The sequence below is a fragment of the Musca autumnalis genome, unplaced genomic scaffold (genome assembly GCF_047663935.1).
Source record: "Musca autumnalis isolate F117 unplaced genomic scaffold, ASM4766393v1 scaffold_3, whole genome shotgun sequence".
Lineage (NCBI taxonomy): Eukaryota > Metazoa > Arthropoda > Insecta > Diptera > Muscidae > Musca > Musca autumnalis.
Genome location: NW_027411866.1, coordinates 199,574,950 through 199,590,064, shown reverse-complemented (window position 1 = coordinate 199,590,064; position 15,115 = coordinate 199,574,950). Strand labels below are relative to the sequence as shown.

Here is a 15,115-nt window from a genome sequence, read left to right as displayed (position 1 = left end):
CGTAAGAAGTATTGTGTTTACTTCTTTTTCTTAGAGTATAAGGCAGGGATGGAAAATGAAAAATTTCAAAAAGTTCTAAAATGGTACTTTATTTATTTTTTAAGAAAAAATTAAAAATATTTTATTCGGTAAAATAACAACTTATATAACCTTATATCTTTGAAATCTGAAGAATGTTGCAGAATCGTATATATTTGTATACCCTCCTAGAGGGTATAACTAACTTTGTCGGACCCTATGAAATATATAACAATGTCCGTCCGTCTGCCTGCCGATTCGGTCCAACATTTGGCCTTCGCAATATTTAGTGCAAACTTAGTTTAAGTTCGAAGATAAGCCATATCGGTCCACTCCTTCAGGTACCTCCTCCACAAAAGTTCAAAGATGTTCGGATAAATTGTGCGTCCGACAACTCTTGAAGGGAGTGACCGATTTAGTTCATCCTTAACACACCCTAATATATCTGCCAGGTATAGATCAGGTTCGAACATGGACTATATTTGTCCACTCCTTCGGGTACCTCCCACACAAAATTTCGGATAAGTTCACTTTAAGACCTGCTCTCGAATCACTTTGATTTTTGTTGAAGCAACTTCCATTCACTGCCCCCCTTTACGATGGTACAAGTTTTTTCAGGGGCAAGTAAATACTTTCTGACAAAATATCCCGAAAGTTGTAAAAAATCCCTATGACACCATGTGTAGTGGCTGGAGCGCACTATAGCACTCGCCTTGGTCAACGGATTTGGTCCAAAATTTGGCCTTCGTCATATTTTGTCCAAACTTAGTTTCACTTCGAAGATGGGCAATACCGGTCGACCAGTCCCAAAATTTAAAAAAAAAAATCATTAAAATTGTATGCACGATACACTTACTTGAACAGGGTAACCACTTTGGATCTACTAATATTTTGTCCAAATTTAGTTTAACTTCGAAAATGGCACTTATTGGTCCTTAAGGTACCTCCCCCGCAAAAGTTCAACATTTTTGTTTAAGTGCAGTTTGGGGTCTGTTCGAAGATCCTTTGGAATATTGTATATATATACCGATGCTATTGGTTGTGGTCCTGTTTAGAGCGATATTATGTTTTCCGTAGACAGGTTCATGCTTCCTGGCATACTGGTCCAAATGTTATACGATGACCCACTGATAAGACTTGTGGGTGCGATATCTGTCGAATAGATATAACTCCCAAAATTAGATCCACTTTCATAATGGACTATGTCGGTTCATTCCTTCAAGTGCACCTTTAATCCTAATTCACATTTTTGTCTGTAGTTCAAATGTTCACATAGGGCCACAAAATTCTGAAAAGACCCTATATACATTCGATCTGTCCGTAGATGACAGTTTTAATTCACATAGGCTGAGGGTATATTTCTGTCGACAAAGCCGACTGATACTTTTTTACTTGTTTATTATCCATTTCCATTCATATAAAATTCAACAAAATTCCCAATATACACGACTTTGAACCATATAAATCTAATTCAACTTTTAATTGAAATATCCCATATTTGTTGTAAAATCCCAAATTAACACAAATGTTAAACATTTTTTAGTCGGAAATAAGCATTTAAAAAACATTTCTAAATACTTGTGTATTTATGTACTTATTTCCTCTTCCGATATCGATCAGAAAAAAAACGCATTTCAAAACAAATTCATGGTAGGTATTGAACATTGATCTTTGAACAATTTTTGAGCAACAGATGTCATAAATCCCAATCTTATTTTATTACATTAACAATAAAACTATTAAATCCGCATGCAATCCCGACAAAAATTTGATGAGTAATGAATAAATCACAAAATTTTAAAATACAAAATTCAATATAACCGCCTTGCAGCCAGCCAGCCAGCGGTTAATTGATGCGATTGCATGTCATTGTAATTGTTGCACGAGTTTTTTAACCCGAAATGATGATGATGACGACTTTGATGATGATGATACTTCAATGAACAATGAACGAAACAGAAATTATTGCATCGCGATGATACTTTGTGGTGGTTGTGGTTAGGAAATTCCCAATAAAGAAATATTGAAAATATCCATAAATAACCATTTATTCCAGTCGTGAGTTATTTCTGCAATTTGTAATGTTTTATTGTGTTTTTTTTGTGTTGCTGGGCGGTGTTTTAACTATTTGGGAAAAATCGAATAGAATAATTTTGTAATGTTAATTACCACATTACAAAATTATCTATCCTATTTCATTTTTCCCAAATAAATAAAACACAGAGGAGGGCTATAAGGAATTATGAATCTACTTCTGGAAGAGTCTATATGTTTTCCTTCAACACAGCTTGGTTAAGTGTTAGCTAGCCAGCTATTGTTCAATTCATGTGTAACGACCTTGAGAATAACAAGTAAAAAAGTATCAGTCGGCTTTGCCGACAGAGATATACCCTCAGCATCTGTATATTGAAACAATTTTTTCCAAAAATACGTATATATTTAGGGGTTTTTAAAAATTTTGGGCGTTTGAACCGATGAAAATGTTGATTAGGATTAAAGATCAAAAGTTTTGGTGAGGAGATACTAAAAGAAATGGATCGACATTGACCGTTATGGAAGTGGATCTCCAGCCGCAACATATGGTGCCACAGGGGGTTTTTACACTCTTCGGGCTGTTTGCTCAAGAAGTATGGACTTGCCCCTAAAAAAACTTTTAACATCGTAAATGAGGCAGCGAATGCAAGTTGCTTCAACAAAAATCAAAGTGATTCGATATCAGGTCTTAAAGTGAACTTATCCGAAATTTTGTGTGGGAGGTACTGGATAGAGTGGACAAATATAGTCCATATTTGAACCTGATCTATATCTGGTAGATATATTAGGATGTGTAAAGTATAGACAAATTCGGCCACTCCCTTCAAGAGTTACCGTACGAACAATTTTTCCGAACATTTTTGAACTTTTGTGGGGGAGGTACCTGAAGGAGTGGACCGATATGGCTTATCTTTAAACTTAAACTATGTTTGGACAAAATATTACTAAGACCCTATTTTGGACCGAATCGGCAGATCCGTTCGAGAGTTATCGTGCGCTCCAACCACCTTACACGGTGTCATAGGGGTTTTTTGCAACTTTCATGCTATTTTCTCAGGAAGTATGGACTTGCCCCTGATGAAACTTGTACCGTTGTATGGAGGACAGTGAATACAAGTTGCTAAAACAAAAATCAACGCGATTCGAGATATGGCCCTAAACTGAACTTTTCCGAAATTTTGTGTGGGAGGTACCCGAAGGAGTGGACCTATTGAGACCATATTAGAACCTCATATTACTCTGGTAGAAAGTTTACACTATACAAGGTATGGACCAAATCGGTCACTCCCTTCAAGAGTTATCGTGCGCCCAAACTTTCCGAACATTTTCGAACTTTTGTGGGGGAGGTACCGGAAGGGGTGGACCGATGTAGCTCATCTTCGAACTTAAACTAAGTTTGGGCAAAATATTACGAAAGCCAAAATTTGAACCGAATCGGTTCATCCGTTCGAGAGTTATCGTGCGCTCCAGCCAGCAGGACAGACAGACAGACAGACAGACAGACGGACGGACATGGCTAGATCGACTCCAAATTGTCTGAAACACATTTCGTCCAAACATACTTGGGGTCTAAAACCATTATTTCGATGAGGCACATTTTCATCGTATCAAAGTGTATATACCCTCCTTAGCCTAAAGGCTGAGGGTATAAAAAATGTTCTAAACTCCATTGAGTTTCTCTAGATTAATCTGTAAAATTCTCTGAATCGTGGCTAGTTGAGTTTCTAATATCTGCAACGGTTAACATGCAGTTTTGTTGTCTGAGGTCAATAACATTGCGTTAAGATAGAGTATCTTAACGAAAAGCAACAAAACAATCCCCCAAAGCACCTGAGTGACTTTTAAACAATATCTGTTTGTGGCATTGCGTTTCTTATTGTCAATGTCAAATACAAAAAACAAACAAAAAAGTGTTCTATTTATCTGCCTTTTTTTCTGTGAATCAAATCATAAAATATTTGAAATCAATTAATGGTTGTTTGTTGTGTTTAATAGAACAAACAATTCAGATTAATTTTGTTGTGATTTTTTATTATTTATGGCTATAATATTTGAAATAACTTAATAAAAAACGTTGTTAATAAGTGTTGTTACTTTTTGTTGTTATATTTTCTAGTGAAAATACATAACTGTTTAATTAACTGATTTGTTTTAAATTTTTCCACAAGAAATAAAGAACAACATTTTACTACAAGCATTTGATTGTTGTATGACGTTGTTGTATTTTTTTCGTTTTATTAGCGAGAACATTGTCATTCACAATTAAGCCATAAATTTAGGCTTCTGTGCAATTTCGTTTCAACGAAATTGAAACGATAATGTTTTAATTATTTAACGACAAGTGTTTAATAACATTGTGCTGGTGTAATTTGAAAGCACAGTGTTTTGAAACAAAAAAAAAAAAAAAAAAAAAACAAGTAAAAAAAGTATCAGTCAGCTTTGCTGACAGAGATATACCCTCGGCCTATGTGAATTGAAATTTTCTTCTACGGACCGATCGACTGTATTTGGTCCGACATAGTTAATTACACTGTGTGTAATTTTTTGAGTCATGTTTTATTAACCATATTCTGACTCCACAGTGTGATAGAAGATCAAAAAATAGAAGATACGTGTCTCGCCGTTTTTCCCTATCTCATCAACTTTCGCGGTTATAGGCCTCCAAAGGTTTGAGGCTTTGATGTAAAAAGGAGTCATTTTTCAAGACTATATCTTCCAAACTGTTAAGAATTTTGAATTTATCTCAGAGGCAAAGTTGTAGATCTTGTCTTAAGGAACAAAAATTGTGAAGACAAATAATCCATCAAGCTTCATCTGCAAGGTCAAAATCACCATGGTCAAATTTCTTTTAAATTTTTTTCTCAAGTTTTGTTATACAGCGTCCAAACTGATCAAATTTGAAGTAAACAGCCAACTAAAAAAATGTACCTCAGATCTCAATAAACATCTTTGTAGAATATACGAACTCTGTATAAAGGTATCTTAATGTTCAAAATAGCAAAACAATTGCGGTTTTTATCCTCTTTTCTAGGATTCTGCTCCATAGATATTAAACCGTTCAAAATTCAAGAAAATAATCAACCACAATAGCGTAGCAAAGGCATCAATAAACAAATTTCTGGAATATTTGAAATGTCTATAAACGGTTCTTAAAGGTGAAAATAGCAAAAAAAAATTTTGAAAATATTAAATTTTTACACTTTTTTCTCCGATTCTGATCCAAAGATACCCAACCGCCAAAAAATTAAGGATAGCGTCATATACAAAAATGTACCCAAGATTTCATTGAACAACTTTCTAGAACATATGAAGATTCTAGGAACGATTCTCAGGGCTGAAATTCAAGAGCAATTAAATTATTTTTAACATCCCCCCTGCTCAGGTTTGGGAATGACAAGCTGTTAAAAACTCAAGTAAATATGAAAGTTTTGGTATTTACGGACCTGAACAGGAAAGAATGATCTAAAATAATCGAATTTTAAGCTTAAATAATCGTTCCTACAATCTTCATATGTGCTAGAAAGTTGTTTATTTAAATCTTAGGTACAATTTTGTAGTTGACGGTATCCCTAATTTTTGGGCGGTTGGGTATCTTTGGATCAGAATCGGAGAAGAAAGTGTAAAAATTGAATGTTTTCAAATGTTTTTTTTTTGTTGCTTTTTTCACCTTTAAGAACCGTTCATAGACATTTCGCATGTTCCACAAAGTTGTTCATTGATGTCTTTGCTATATTATTGCAGTTGTTTGTTTTCTTGAATATTAAACGGTTTAGTATCTGTGGACTGAAACAGGGAGAAAACAGTATAAAAATCCAATTTGCTTTGTTATTTTGACCTTTGAGAACCGTCTATACAGAGATTGTATGTTCTAGAAAGATATTCATTGGGATCTGAGGTACATTTTTGTGGTTGGTTGTTTGCTTCAAATTTGCTCGGTTTGATAGCTGCAGACCAAAACCCGAGAAAAAATTTTAAATAAATTTGACCTTGTCGATTTTGACCTTGCAGATGAAGTTTGATGGATTATATGTCTTCACAATTTTTGTTCCTTAAGACAAGATCTACAACTTTGCCTCTGAGATAAATTCAAACTTCCTAACGGGTTGGAAGATATAGTCTTGAAAAATTACCCCTTTTAACATCAAAGCCTCAAACCTTTGGAGGCCTATAACCGCGAAAGTTGATGAGATAGGGAAAAACGGCGAGACACGTGTCTCCTATTTTTTGGTGCGGTGTTAGAATATGCTGCGGTGTTAGAATATGGTTAATAATTTTCGTGTAGCACAGTGTTATGGAAGTGGATAATATTTTGGGAGTCATACCTTTTCGATAGATAACGCGCCCAATAGTCATTTTAGTGGGTCATCGTATAACTTTTGGTCCAGTAAGCCAAAAAGGGGAGGTTCTCTAAGGAGAGAACCGATATGGGCCATTTTAGAATTTAAACTAAATTTGGACAAAATATAAGGAGATGGAATATATGGAGACGGAAAGAAATATCATGGATTGACAATATTCTTAAATGGACCGGCATTGGAAATATCTCAACCCTACTGAGTGAAGCCAGAAATAGAGACGCCTTTATGGAGATCATGGAAAATATATGAACATACCTTAAAATTTTTAACAGATAATTATATATAATTGTATTGGTCGCTTATATTCGGAGATCGAATATGCAAATAAAGAAGAAGAAGATAAGGAGATTCAAAGTTTAGACCAAATTGGTTACCCCGTTCAAGAGATATCGCGCACGCCATTTTAGTGAAATTTTTTAAATATTGGGGGAAAGTACTGGAAGTTGTGTATCGGTATTGCCCATCTTCGAACTGAGACTAGGTTTGGACAAAGGTAAAATTTTGGACAAAATCGGTTGATCAATTCGAGACTTTTCGTGCTCTCCAGCACTCTCCACTACATATGGTGCCATAGAGGATTTTTACACCTTTCGGGCTGTTTCCTCAAGAAAAATGGACTTGCCCCTGAACAAGCAAAAAAAGTATCAGTCGGCTTTGCCGAGAGAGATATACCCTAAGCCTGTGTGGATTGTAATACTTTTTTCCCAAAAAAACGTATGTATTTAGGGGTGTTTTCAAAATATTGGGCATATGAATTATTAAAGCTCAAAAATTTCTAGGGACATCGAATTTGAACATTTCAATCACGCGTACCATTTTGGCAAATATTTTTGAACTTTTGTAGGGGAGGTACTAAAGCGTGGACGAACGCAGTATTCGGTTCGAGCTCTCCAGCCACTACATATGGTGCCATAGGGGGTTTTTACAACTTTCGGGCTGTTTTCTCAAGAAGTATGGACTTGCCCCTGAAAAAACTTTTATCGTCGTAATTAAGGCAGTGAATGCAAGTTGCTGCAACAAAAATCAAAGTGATTCGAGAGCAGGTCTTAAAGTCAACTTATACGAAATTTTGTGTGGGAGGTACCCGAAGGAGTGAACAAATATAGTCCATATTCGAACCTGATCTTTATCTGGTACATATATTAGGATGAGTAAAGTATGGACCAAATCGGTCACTCCCTTAAGGAGTTATAGTGCGCACAATATTTCCGGACATTTTTGAACTTTTGTGGAGGAGGTGCCTGAAGGAGTGGACCGTTATGACTTATCTTCGAACTTAAACTAAGACAAAACATTACGAAGGCCAAATTTTAGACAGAATCGGCAGATCCGTTCGAGAGTTATCGTGCTCTCTAACCACTACATATGGTGCCATAGGGGGTTTTTTGCAACTTTCCACCTATTTGCTGAGGAAGTATTAATTCGCACCTAATGAAACTTGTACAGTCGTCTGGGGGGCAGTGAATACAAGTTGCTACAACAAATATCAAAGCGATTCGAGAGCAGATCCTAAAGTGAACTTTTCCGAAATTCTGTGTGGGAGGTGGACCGATTGAGTCCGTACTGGAACCTCATCTAAGTCTGTCAGAAATTTCACGATGTGCAAAGTAGGGCCCAAATCGGTTACTCCCTTCAAAAGTTATCCTGCGCACAAATTTTCCGAACATATAACCCATCTTCGAACTTAAACTAAAATTGGACAAAATATTACGAAAGCCAAATTTTGGACCGAATCGGTTGATCGGTTCGAGAGTTAACGTGCGCGTCAGCCAGACAGATATACGGACGGACATAGCTCAATCAATTCCAAATTGTCTGAAACGGATTTCGTCCAAACATACTTGGTGTCTAAAACCGTTAATTTTTGGTCGTATCAAAGTGTATATACCCTTTCTAGCGTAAAGTCTGAAGGTATAAAAAGTAGTCGTAAAGTTATACCGATAGTACCGCACTCTTACTATCGGTATAACTTTACGACTACTTTTAGTTAAACTTTTTTATATTTAAAAGGGACTATAGTTGTCCACTTCTTCGGGTACCTCCTCAATAACGACAGTAAAAGTTTTTTCAGGGGCAAGTCCATACTTCTTAACATTTTTAAAAATAGGGCCTAGGGGAGGTATCCTGTCCCCTCCAAAATTCAACCAAATTTTAACCTATTTTCACGACTGGTCATCCTTTTACATTTGAACGACATTTGATTATACCCTCAGCCTTTAGGCTAAGAAGGGTATATACACTTTGATACGATAAAAATGTGCCTCATCGAAATAATGGTTTTAGACCCCAAGTATGTTTGGACGAAATGTGTTTCAGACAATTTGGAGTCAATCTAGCCATGTCCGTCCGTCTGTCTGTCTGTCTGTCCTGCTGGCTGGAGCGCACGATAACTCTCGAACGGATAAACCGATTCGGTTCAAATTTTGGCTTTCGTAATATTTTGTCCAAACTTAGTTTAAGTTCGAAGATGAGCTACATCGGTCCACTCCTTCCGGTACCTCCCCCACAAAAGTTCGAAAATGTTCGGAAAGTTTGTGCGCACGATAACTCTTGAAGGGGGTGACCGATTTGGTCCATACTTTGTATAGCGTAAACTTTCTACCAGAGTAATGTGAGGTTCCAATATGGTCTCAGTAAGTCCACTGCTTCGGGTACGTCTCACACAAAATTTCAGAAAAGTTCAGTTTCATTTCAGGGTCATTTCTCGTATCGCTTTGATTTTTGTTTTAGCAACTTGCATTCACTGCCCTCCATACGACGGTACAAGTTTCATCAGGGGCAAGTCCATACTTGCTGAGAAAATAGCATGAAAGTTGCAAAAAACCCCTATGACACCGTGTGAGGTGGTTGGAGCGCAAGATATCTCTCGAACGGATCTGCCGATTCGGTCCAAAATATGGCCTTAGTAATATTTTGTCCAAACATAGTTTAAGTTTGAAGATAAGCCAGATCGGTCCATTCCTGCAGGTACCTCCCACACAAAAGTTCAAAAATGTTCGGAAAAATTGTTCGTACGGTAACTCTTGAAGGGGGTCGCGGAATTGGTCTACACTTTACACATCCTAATATATCTACCAGATATAGATCAGGTTCAAATATGGACTATATTTGTCCACTCCATCCGGTACCTCCCACACAAAATTTCGGATAAGTTCACTTTAAGACCTAATACCGAATCACTTTGGTTTTTGTTGAATCAACTTGCTTTCGCTGCCTCAATTACGATGGTAAAAGTTTTTTTAGGGGCAAGTCCATACTTCTTGACCAAACAGCCCGAAGAGTGTAAAAACCCCCTATTGCACCATATGTTGTGCCTGGAGATCCACTTCCATAACGGTCAATGTCGATCCATTCCTTTTGGTATCTCCTCCGCAAAACTTTTGATCTTTAATCCTAATCAACATTTTGTCGGTTCAAACGCCCAAAATTTTTAAAACCCCCTTAATACAGACGTATTTTGAGGAAAAATTGTTTCAATATAAACAAGCTGAGGGTATATCTCTGTCGGCAAAGCCGACTGATACTTTTTTACTTGTTTTTATTTATATAGATATAGCATTTAGATTTAGAAATAGGGTATAGGGGAAGTACCCCGCCCCTTTCGAAATTCAACAAAATATGTAGCATATTTTCACCGGGGGCCATTCATGACAATTTCAGGTAGTTTTTGTAGAAAAGATTAAAATTTTAAAATTGAAAAAAGTGGGCGTGGTTAAATTTGCTTTGCATAAAAACCTAAGTTGGAACATTACAAAAAAAAAAATGAATTATCCAAATCGGTCCAGCCGTTCTCAACTGATGCCATTACCAACGAACGACATTTGGTTTTTACTTATTAAGATTTTACAAGGAATAACTACTTATTTTAATAATTACTAAGTAATGAGTACATGGCACAGATGGTGTGCGTCCGACTAAAAAATCGATCGTAGTAAGTTTAACGCTCAATATCGAGTTTTTTGATAATCGCGTTCATATACCTTGTACAGTGGTCACAAATTTCTCCAACAAAAATTGACAACATCGGTACCACCGATTTGGGGATTGTTTATATCCTCAGCCTTTAGGCTACGGTACACTTTACTACGGTACATTTTTTTCTAGCGCAAGTCCATACTTCCTGAGATATTGGCTTAAAATTTCCAAGAAACCCTTACGGCACCATCCAAAATGGCAAATCCGCAAGTAATTCTCGCAGGGAATTTCTGATTGGTGCAGACTTTGCACATCGTATTATTTCATCCAGTCATGTATCAGGTTGGAATATGGACTATATCGGTCAACTTCTTAGAGTACCTCCCACACAAAATTCGGATAAAGTGAATTTTAAGAGCTCCTCTCGGATCGTCTTGAATTTTTTTTTTCAGCAGGTTGTCCTTGCGACTCCCTTTATGTTGGTACAATTTTTTTTTTTGCGCAAGTCTATACTTCCTGAGATATTGGCCTTATTGTTCCAAGAAGCCCTGACGGCACCAACCAAAATGGCAAATCCGCAAGATAATTCTCGCAGGAGTTTCTGATTGGTGCAGATTTTGCGCATCATATTATTTTGTCCCGTCATGTGTCAGTTTGGAATATGGGCTATATCGGTCCACTCCTTCGGGTACCTCCCACACAAAATTCGAAAAAAGTGAAGTTTAAGAGCTCCTCTCGCATCGTTTTGATTCTTTTTTCAGTAGGTTGTTCTAGCGGCCTCATTTACAACGGCGCAATCTTTTTCCGGAGCAAGTCAATACTTCCTGAGATAATGTTTCAAGCACCAAAATCCTCCTAGCACATACTAAAATGGCAATTGTGCAACGTAACTATAAAAAAAATTCTATCAAACTTAGTTTAACGTAATTTAATATTTCGAGTTCTTTATGAAGAAGTTTAGTTACTAAAAATGTTTGGTATATGTCAATGATTTGGTATAGCCCCATATCACCGTACACACAGATTTTAAAGCAAACTCGTGATACAAAATCAATATATTTTATATACGGCATAATTATTGTGTTTGGCTTGGTTTTTTTTCTTTGTCCAGTGCCATTGCCCTCCATATAAAGGAAAGGTACTGCCCCATTTCAGATAATTTTAAGTTTTTAGCTGACGAAGTTAGCTAAAATTAGGTCTTGGGGTTCCCAGAGGTGAAAAGATTGTCAACCTAAAATTGGTACTTTGGTAACAGCTACAAAAATAATTATTCCATATGAAAATCAGCCCCGGCCGAACTTGACGCGTTTTAATACTTGTTATTCTTCAGCCGACTAATTGTTGTCCTAACCTCACTACATAATATCGTTTGAAATTAGTTCTGAAGTATTTTTATCGCTCTCGATATTTGATACCAAAAGCTTATTAAAATGTTGAGTGTTAAAATATTAAACTGACTAAGAATTTCATTATTTATATACACAATGTTATATATTTAAACGAAATTATTATTCATATGCGGTAATATCGCATAATTTATCTCTGGTTTACAGCAGCATTACGATTTATTACATCTATTGTATTTCGGAATTCTTTAATTGTAGCAACAACCATTTATAATTCTATTAAAACTAACAACAATAAAACTAATTTCGTCTCGACGCCACCACTTATCATTCGCTCAAATAGATTAAAGCATATTTTTCAAATCAAAATTTAGCGAACTTTGTGAAATGCCGCCGACGCGCACAGCTTGTACGAAGACGCTGTGTCATAAATTAAAATTAATTGTCATCGAATTAATTTTTATGAATTAAAAGAGCGAATTTTCTTCTAATCTCGAGTTCAGTGGCGAATACAAAGGTCTGAAGAGATGGCTCTTAAGTGGATAGATTAAAAAAACACTTGCTCCGCCGATTTGCTGGAAAAAAATGTGATTATTACAAAAATATGGTGATGATGACGATGGCTGACATCTTAGCTTCTTGGCATTGTTTGGGGATTAAACAGAGACATGTTTAAAGCTTACAAAGTGATAGGCAGACACTGAGCAATGGCTGGATGAACTTGGTCTAATTTTTAGCTATTAAATTCTTTCTAACGACATCAGAATAATAAAAACAATAATAAAAACACTGGGCTAAAATGCTATAAAGCGATTCCAAAACGGTATAAGAATTCTTAAAAACAAACTTTGATATTTCTTTATGGGGGATTTTTTTAAATATTTGTTGAAACAAGTTTTATTCTGTCTTTTCGATTAATTCATTGGGATTCTGTCCAACATAACTGGATTTTGGAATAACTTATCGAATGGATTAATGTTTCTCGTTCCATTTTTCTAATGACGTCCAAAATAGGTATGAGCCTTTGCTGATTATCACGCTCAAAAATATTTTATGCAACTCAACGAACTTGCATCGCATATTATTGAACAATTCCAAAATTACATTCATAATTACCACAACAACTTATCTAAGATATACAATTACCTCTGATAAATAAACAGAATATAACCACCTTTAGCTGCAGTACTTAAACGCTGTCGCAGCAAAATCCAGCTAGAAATCCTAAGCTTAGCTTCAAATAAAGATGCTTAAATTTCCATTGACATTGTCATTCATAAAATACCGGTAACAATAGACACATCTTGTTCGGTGCCTAAGGCAAAGCACGGGTGTCAAAAACCAGCAACAACAGTAGCGGCCGATAAACAAGATCGCTTCAAGTTTCCAGTGGCAAAAGACAAGCTGTCTGCTAAACTAAGAAAAGATCATCAAACACCCAGGCATCATTCACAGACGTTGAATATCGCTGCAAATTAAAAAGTGTGAGACTTTTGCGGGTTTTTTCCTCAGTGAATTTGTTATCCATTGTTGAGGTAATTTTTTCACAAAATTTATTGGCATTGTTTGGGGGCCTCAAATAAAAGACCTACTCAAAAGACACATTATTAAGAAGTTTTATGGCAATTATTCAGTTTATTTTCATTCATTCATTTCATTTTCATGCAATTCTCCATTCAAAAAAAAAAAATGTGTAAAGAAACAAACTCTAACAAATAACCTAGACTGAAGATGAAAAAAAAATCACCATCATTAAGACCACACCGACCAAGAACCATAGCAATCTACAACTGCGACGGCCTTCTGATAACGTTTCAAATATACCAAAACGTCAACGTTCAGCCCATAGTTGGTTTTTAACGCCAATGTACACAAAGGTAGCATAGATTCTCATTCCGCGAAGCTAGAAAACGTTAACGTCTCTGTCGACTTAGAAGCTGACGTCTTTGAACTCATTCGTTGTTCGTTTATTTGTGGCTTCGTTAACATAGACCGACCAGAGCAGTGCTGATGGCAGAGGTTTAGAAACATTTTTCAACTTCACGCTGCAGCAATCGGACAGAGCCACTGAATTTTAGTAGTTTTTTTTTTAAAAGATTTTGAAAATCGATTTGAAAATTCAGTCGTTTATTTGTTGGCCAGAGTTAAAGTTCGTTGATTTTATTTTCTCAAAAAGAAAAGTGTGCAACTTTAAATGTGAATTATTTTAAATAAATAAAAAAAGAGAAAATAAAAATAAATAATAAGAAATATAAATAGTAATAACATATTACTAAACAAATAAGAAGGTGTTGAAAACAAACAAATAAAAACAAAACTAAGTGAAAAGGTAAATAAAATATTGTGAATATAAAAAGATAATACACAACATACACACAAATAAATGGAAATACATATTAAAAGTGTAAACATAAATATTTTACAAATCATAAAAACATTGGCACCTACATAAAAACTATAGTTAAAATCACAATTTAAATTAATAAAAAATAAAACAAATATATATGTGTATAAGAAACAAAAATAAATTATTAATGAACATATTGATAATGTCTAAATATTTAAATTTCTAACTACATAATTTCAAACTAAAAATCAAAAAAAAAAATTAAATGAATAAACAATTTACATTTATTAAAAATGAAAATAAATTAAGAAAAGGAAAAAATAAAAGAAATAAAAATGGATTTAAAAAAAAAATAAATATAAAAGGCATTTCAAATAATTTTATATTAATACCTTAAGAAGACGAAAAAAAGTATAACATTAAAACATATTATAACTACAATAAAAATGGATATTTATAAAAATTAGAGTCGGAGTATTATCAAATCTTGAAAGGGGGAAAAAATATAAATAGTGGTGTAATTCAAAAACCTATATATTTTTCATCCTTAAAAATATTTTTTAAGGAGTTATGGCCACTTACAAATTTCGCAAAATCAAAAATTTTTTATTGACTCATTTTAAAGTACAGGTAAAATGGAATATGTTGCAAAAAATTTCGAATCGATCGGACAAAAATTAGCTGCGATTTTCTCCAAATGGCATTTTTGAATGCCGTGCCCACTGTAGGGATTATCCGATCTTCATACATTATTATGGGATTATTATAAATATAAAAGGCTTGTCCTTAAGCGAGACTTTTAAAAAACAATTTTTGACGGATTTTAGTTTAATTTTAGATTTAAAGTATCCAATTTTTAGTTAAAATCGAAATCGATCGTTTTGAAATTTGTGTCTGTAAGTTGTCCATGCGGCTCCCTTTACGACGGTACAAATTTTTTCATGCACAAGTTCATACTTCCTGGGATATTGGGCAAAATGTTCCAAGAAAGCCTGAAGGCACCACCAAATCTGCAAGATAATTCTCGCAGGGAGTTTCTGATTGATACAGACTTTGCACATCATATTATTTCATTCAGTCATGTATCAGGTTGGAAT

At 35.1% G+C, this 15,115-nt stretch overlaps 1 protein-coding gene across 3 annotated transcripts in view; it reads left to right on the top strand.

Annotated features, from left to right (window-relative positions):
* LOC141398692 (uncharacterized) overlaps positions 1-15,115 on the top strand; it is a 69,043-nt gene that overhangs the window by 12,351 nt on the left and 41,577 nt on the right. The window contains exon 1 of one of the 3 annotated variants that reach the window (XM_073976251.1): positions 12,483-13,206. The exons of 1 other annotated variant lie outside the window; for it this stretch is intronic. The gene's annotated coding sequence lies outside the window, so the exon portion shown is untranslated. Of the gene's footprint in view, positions 1-12,482; positions 13,207-13,668; positions 14,001-15,115 lie in introns of those variants that run through there. One more of the 3 variants, XM_073976250.1, reaches the window with a different exon arrangement.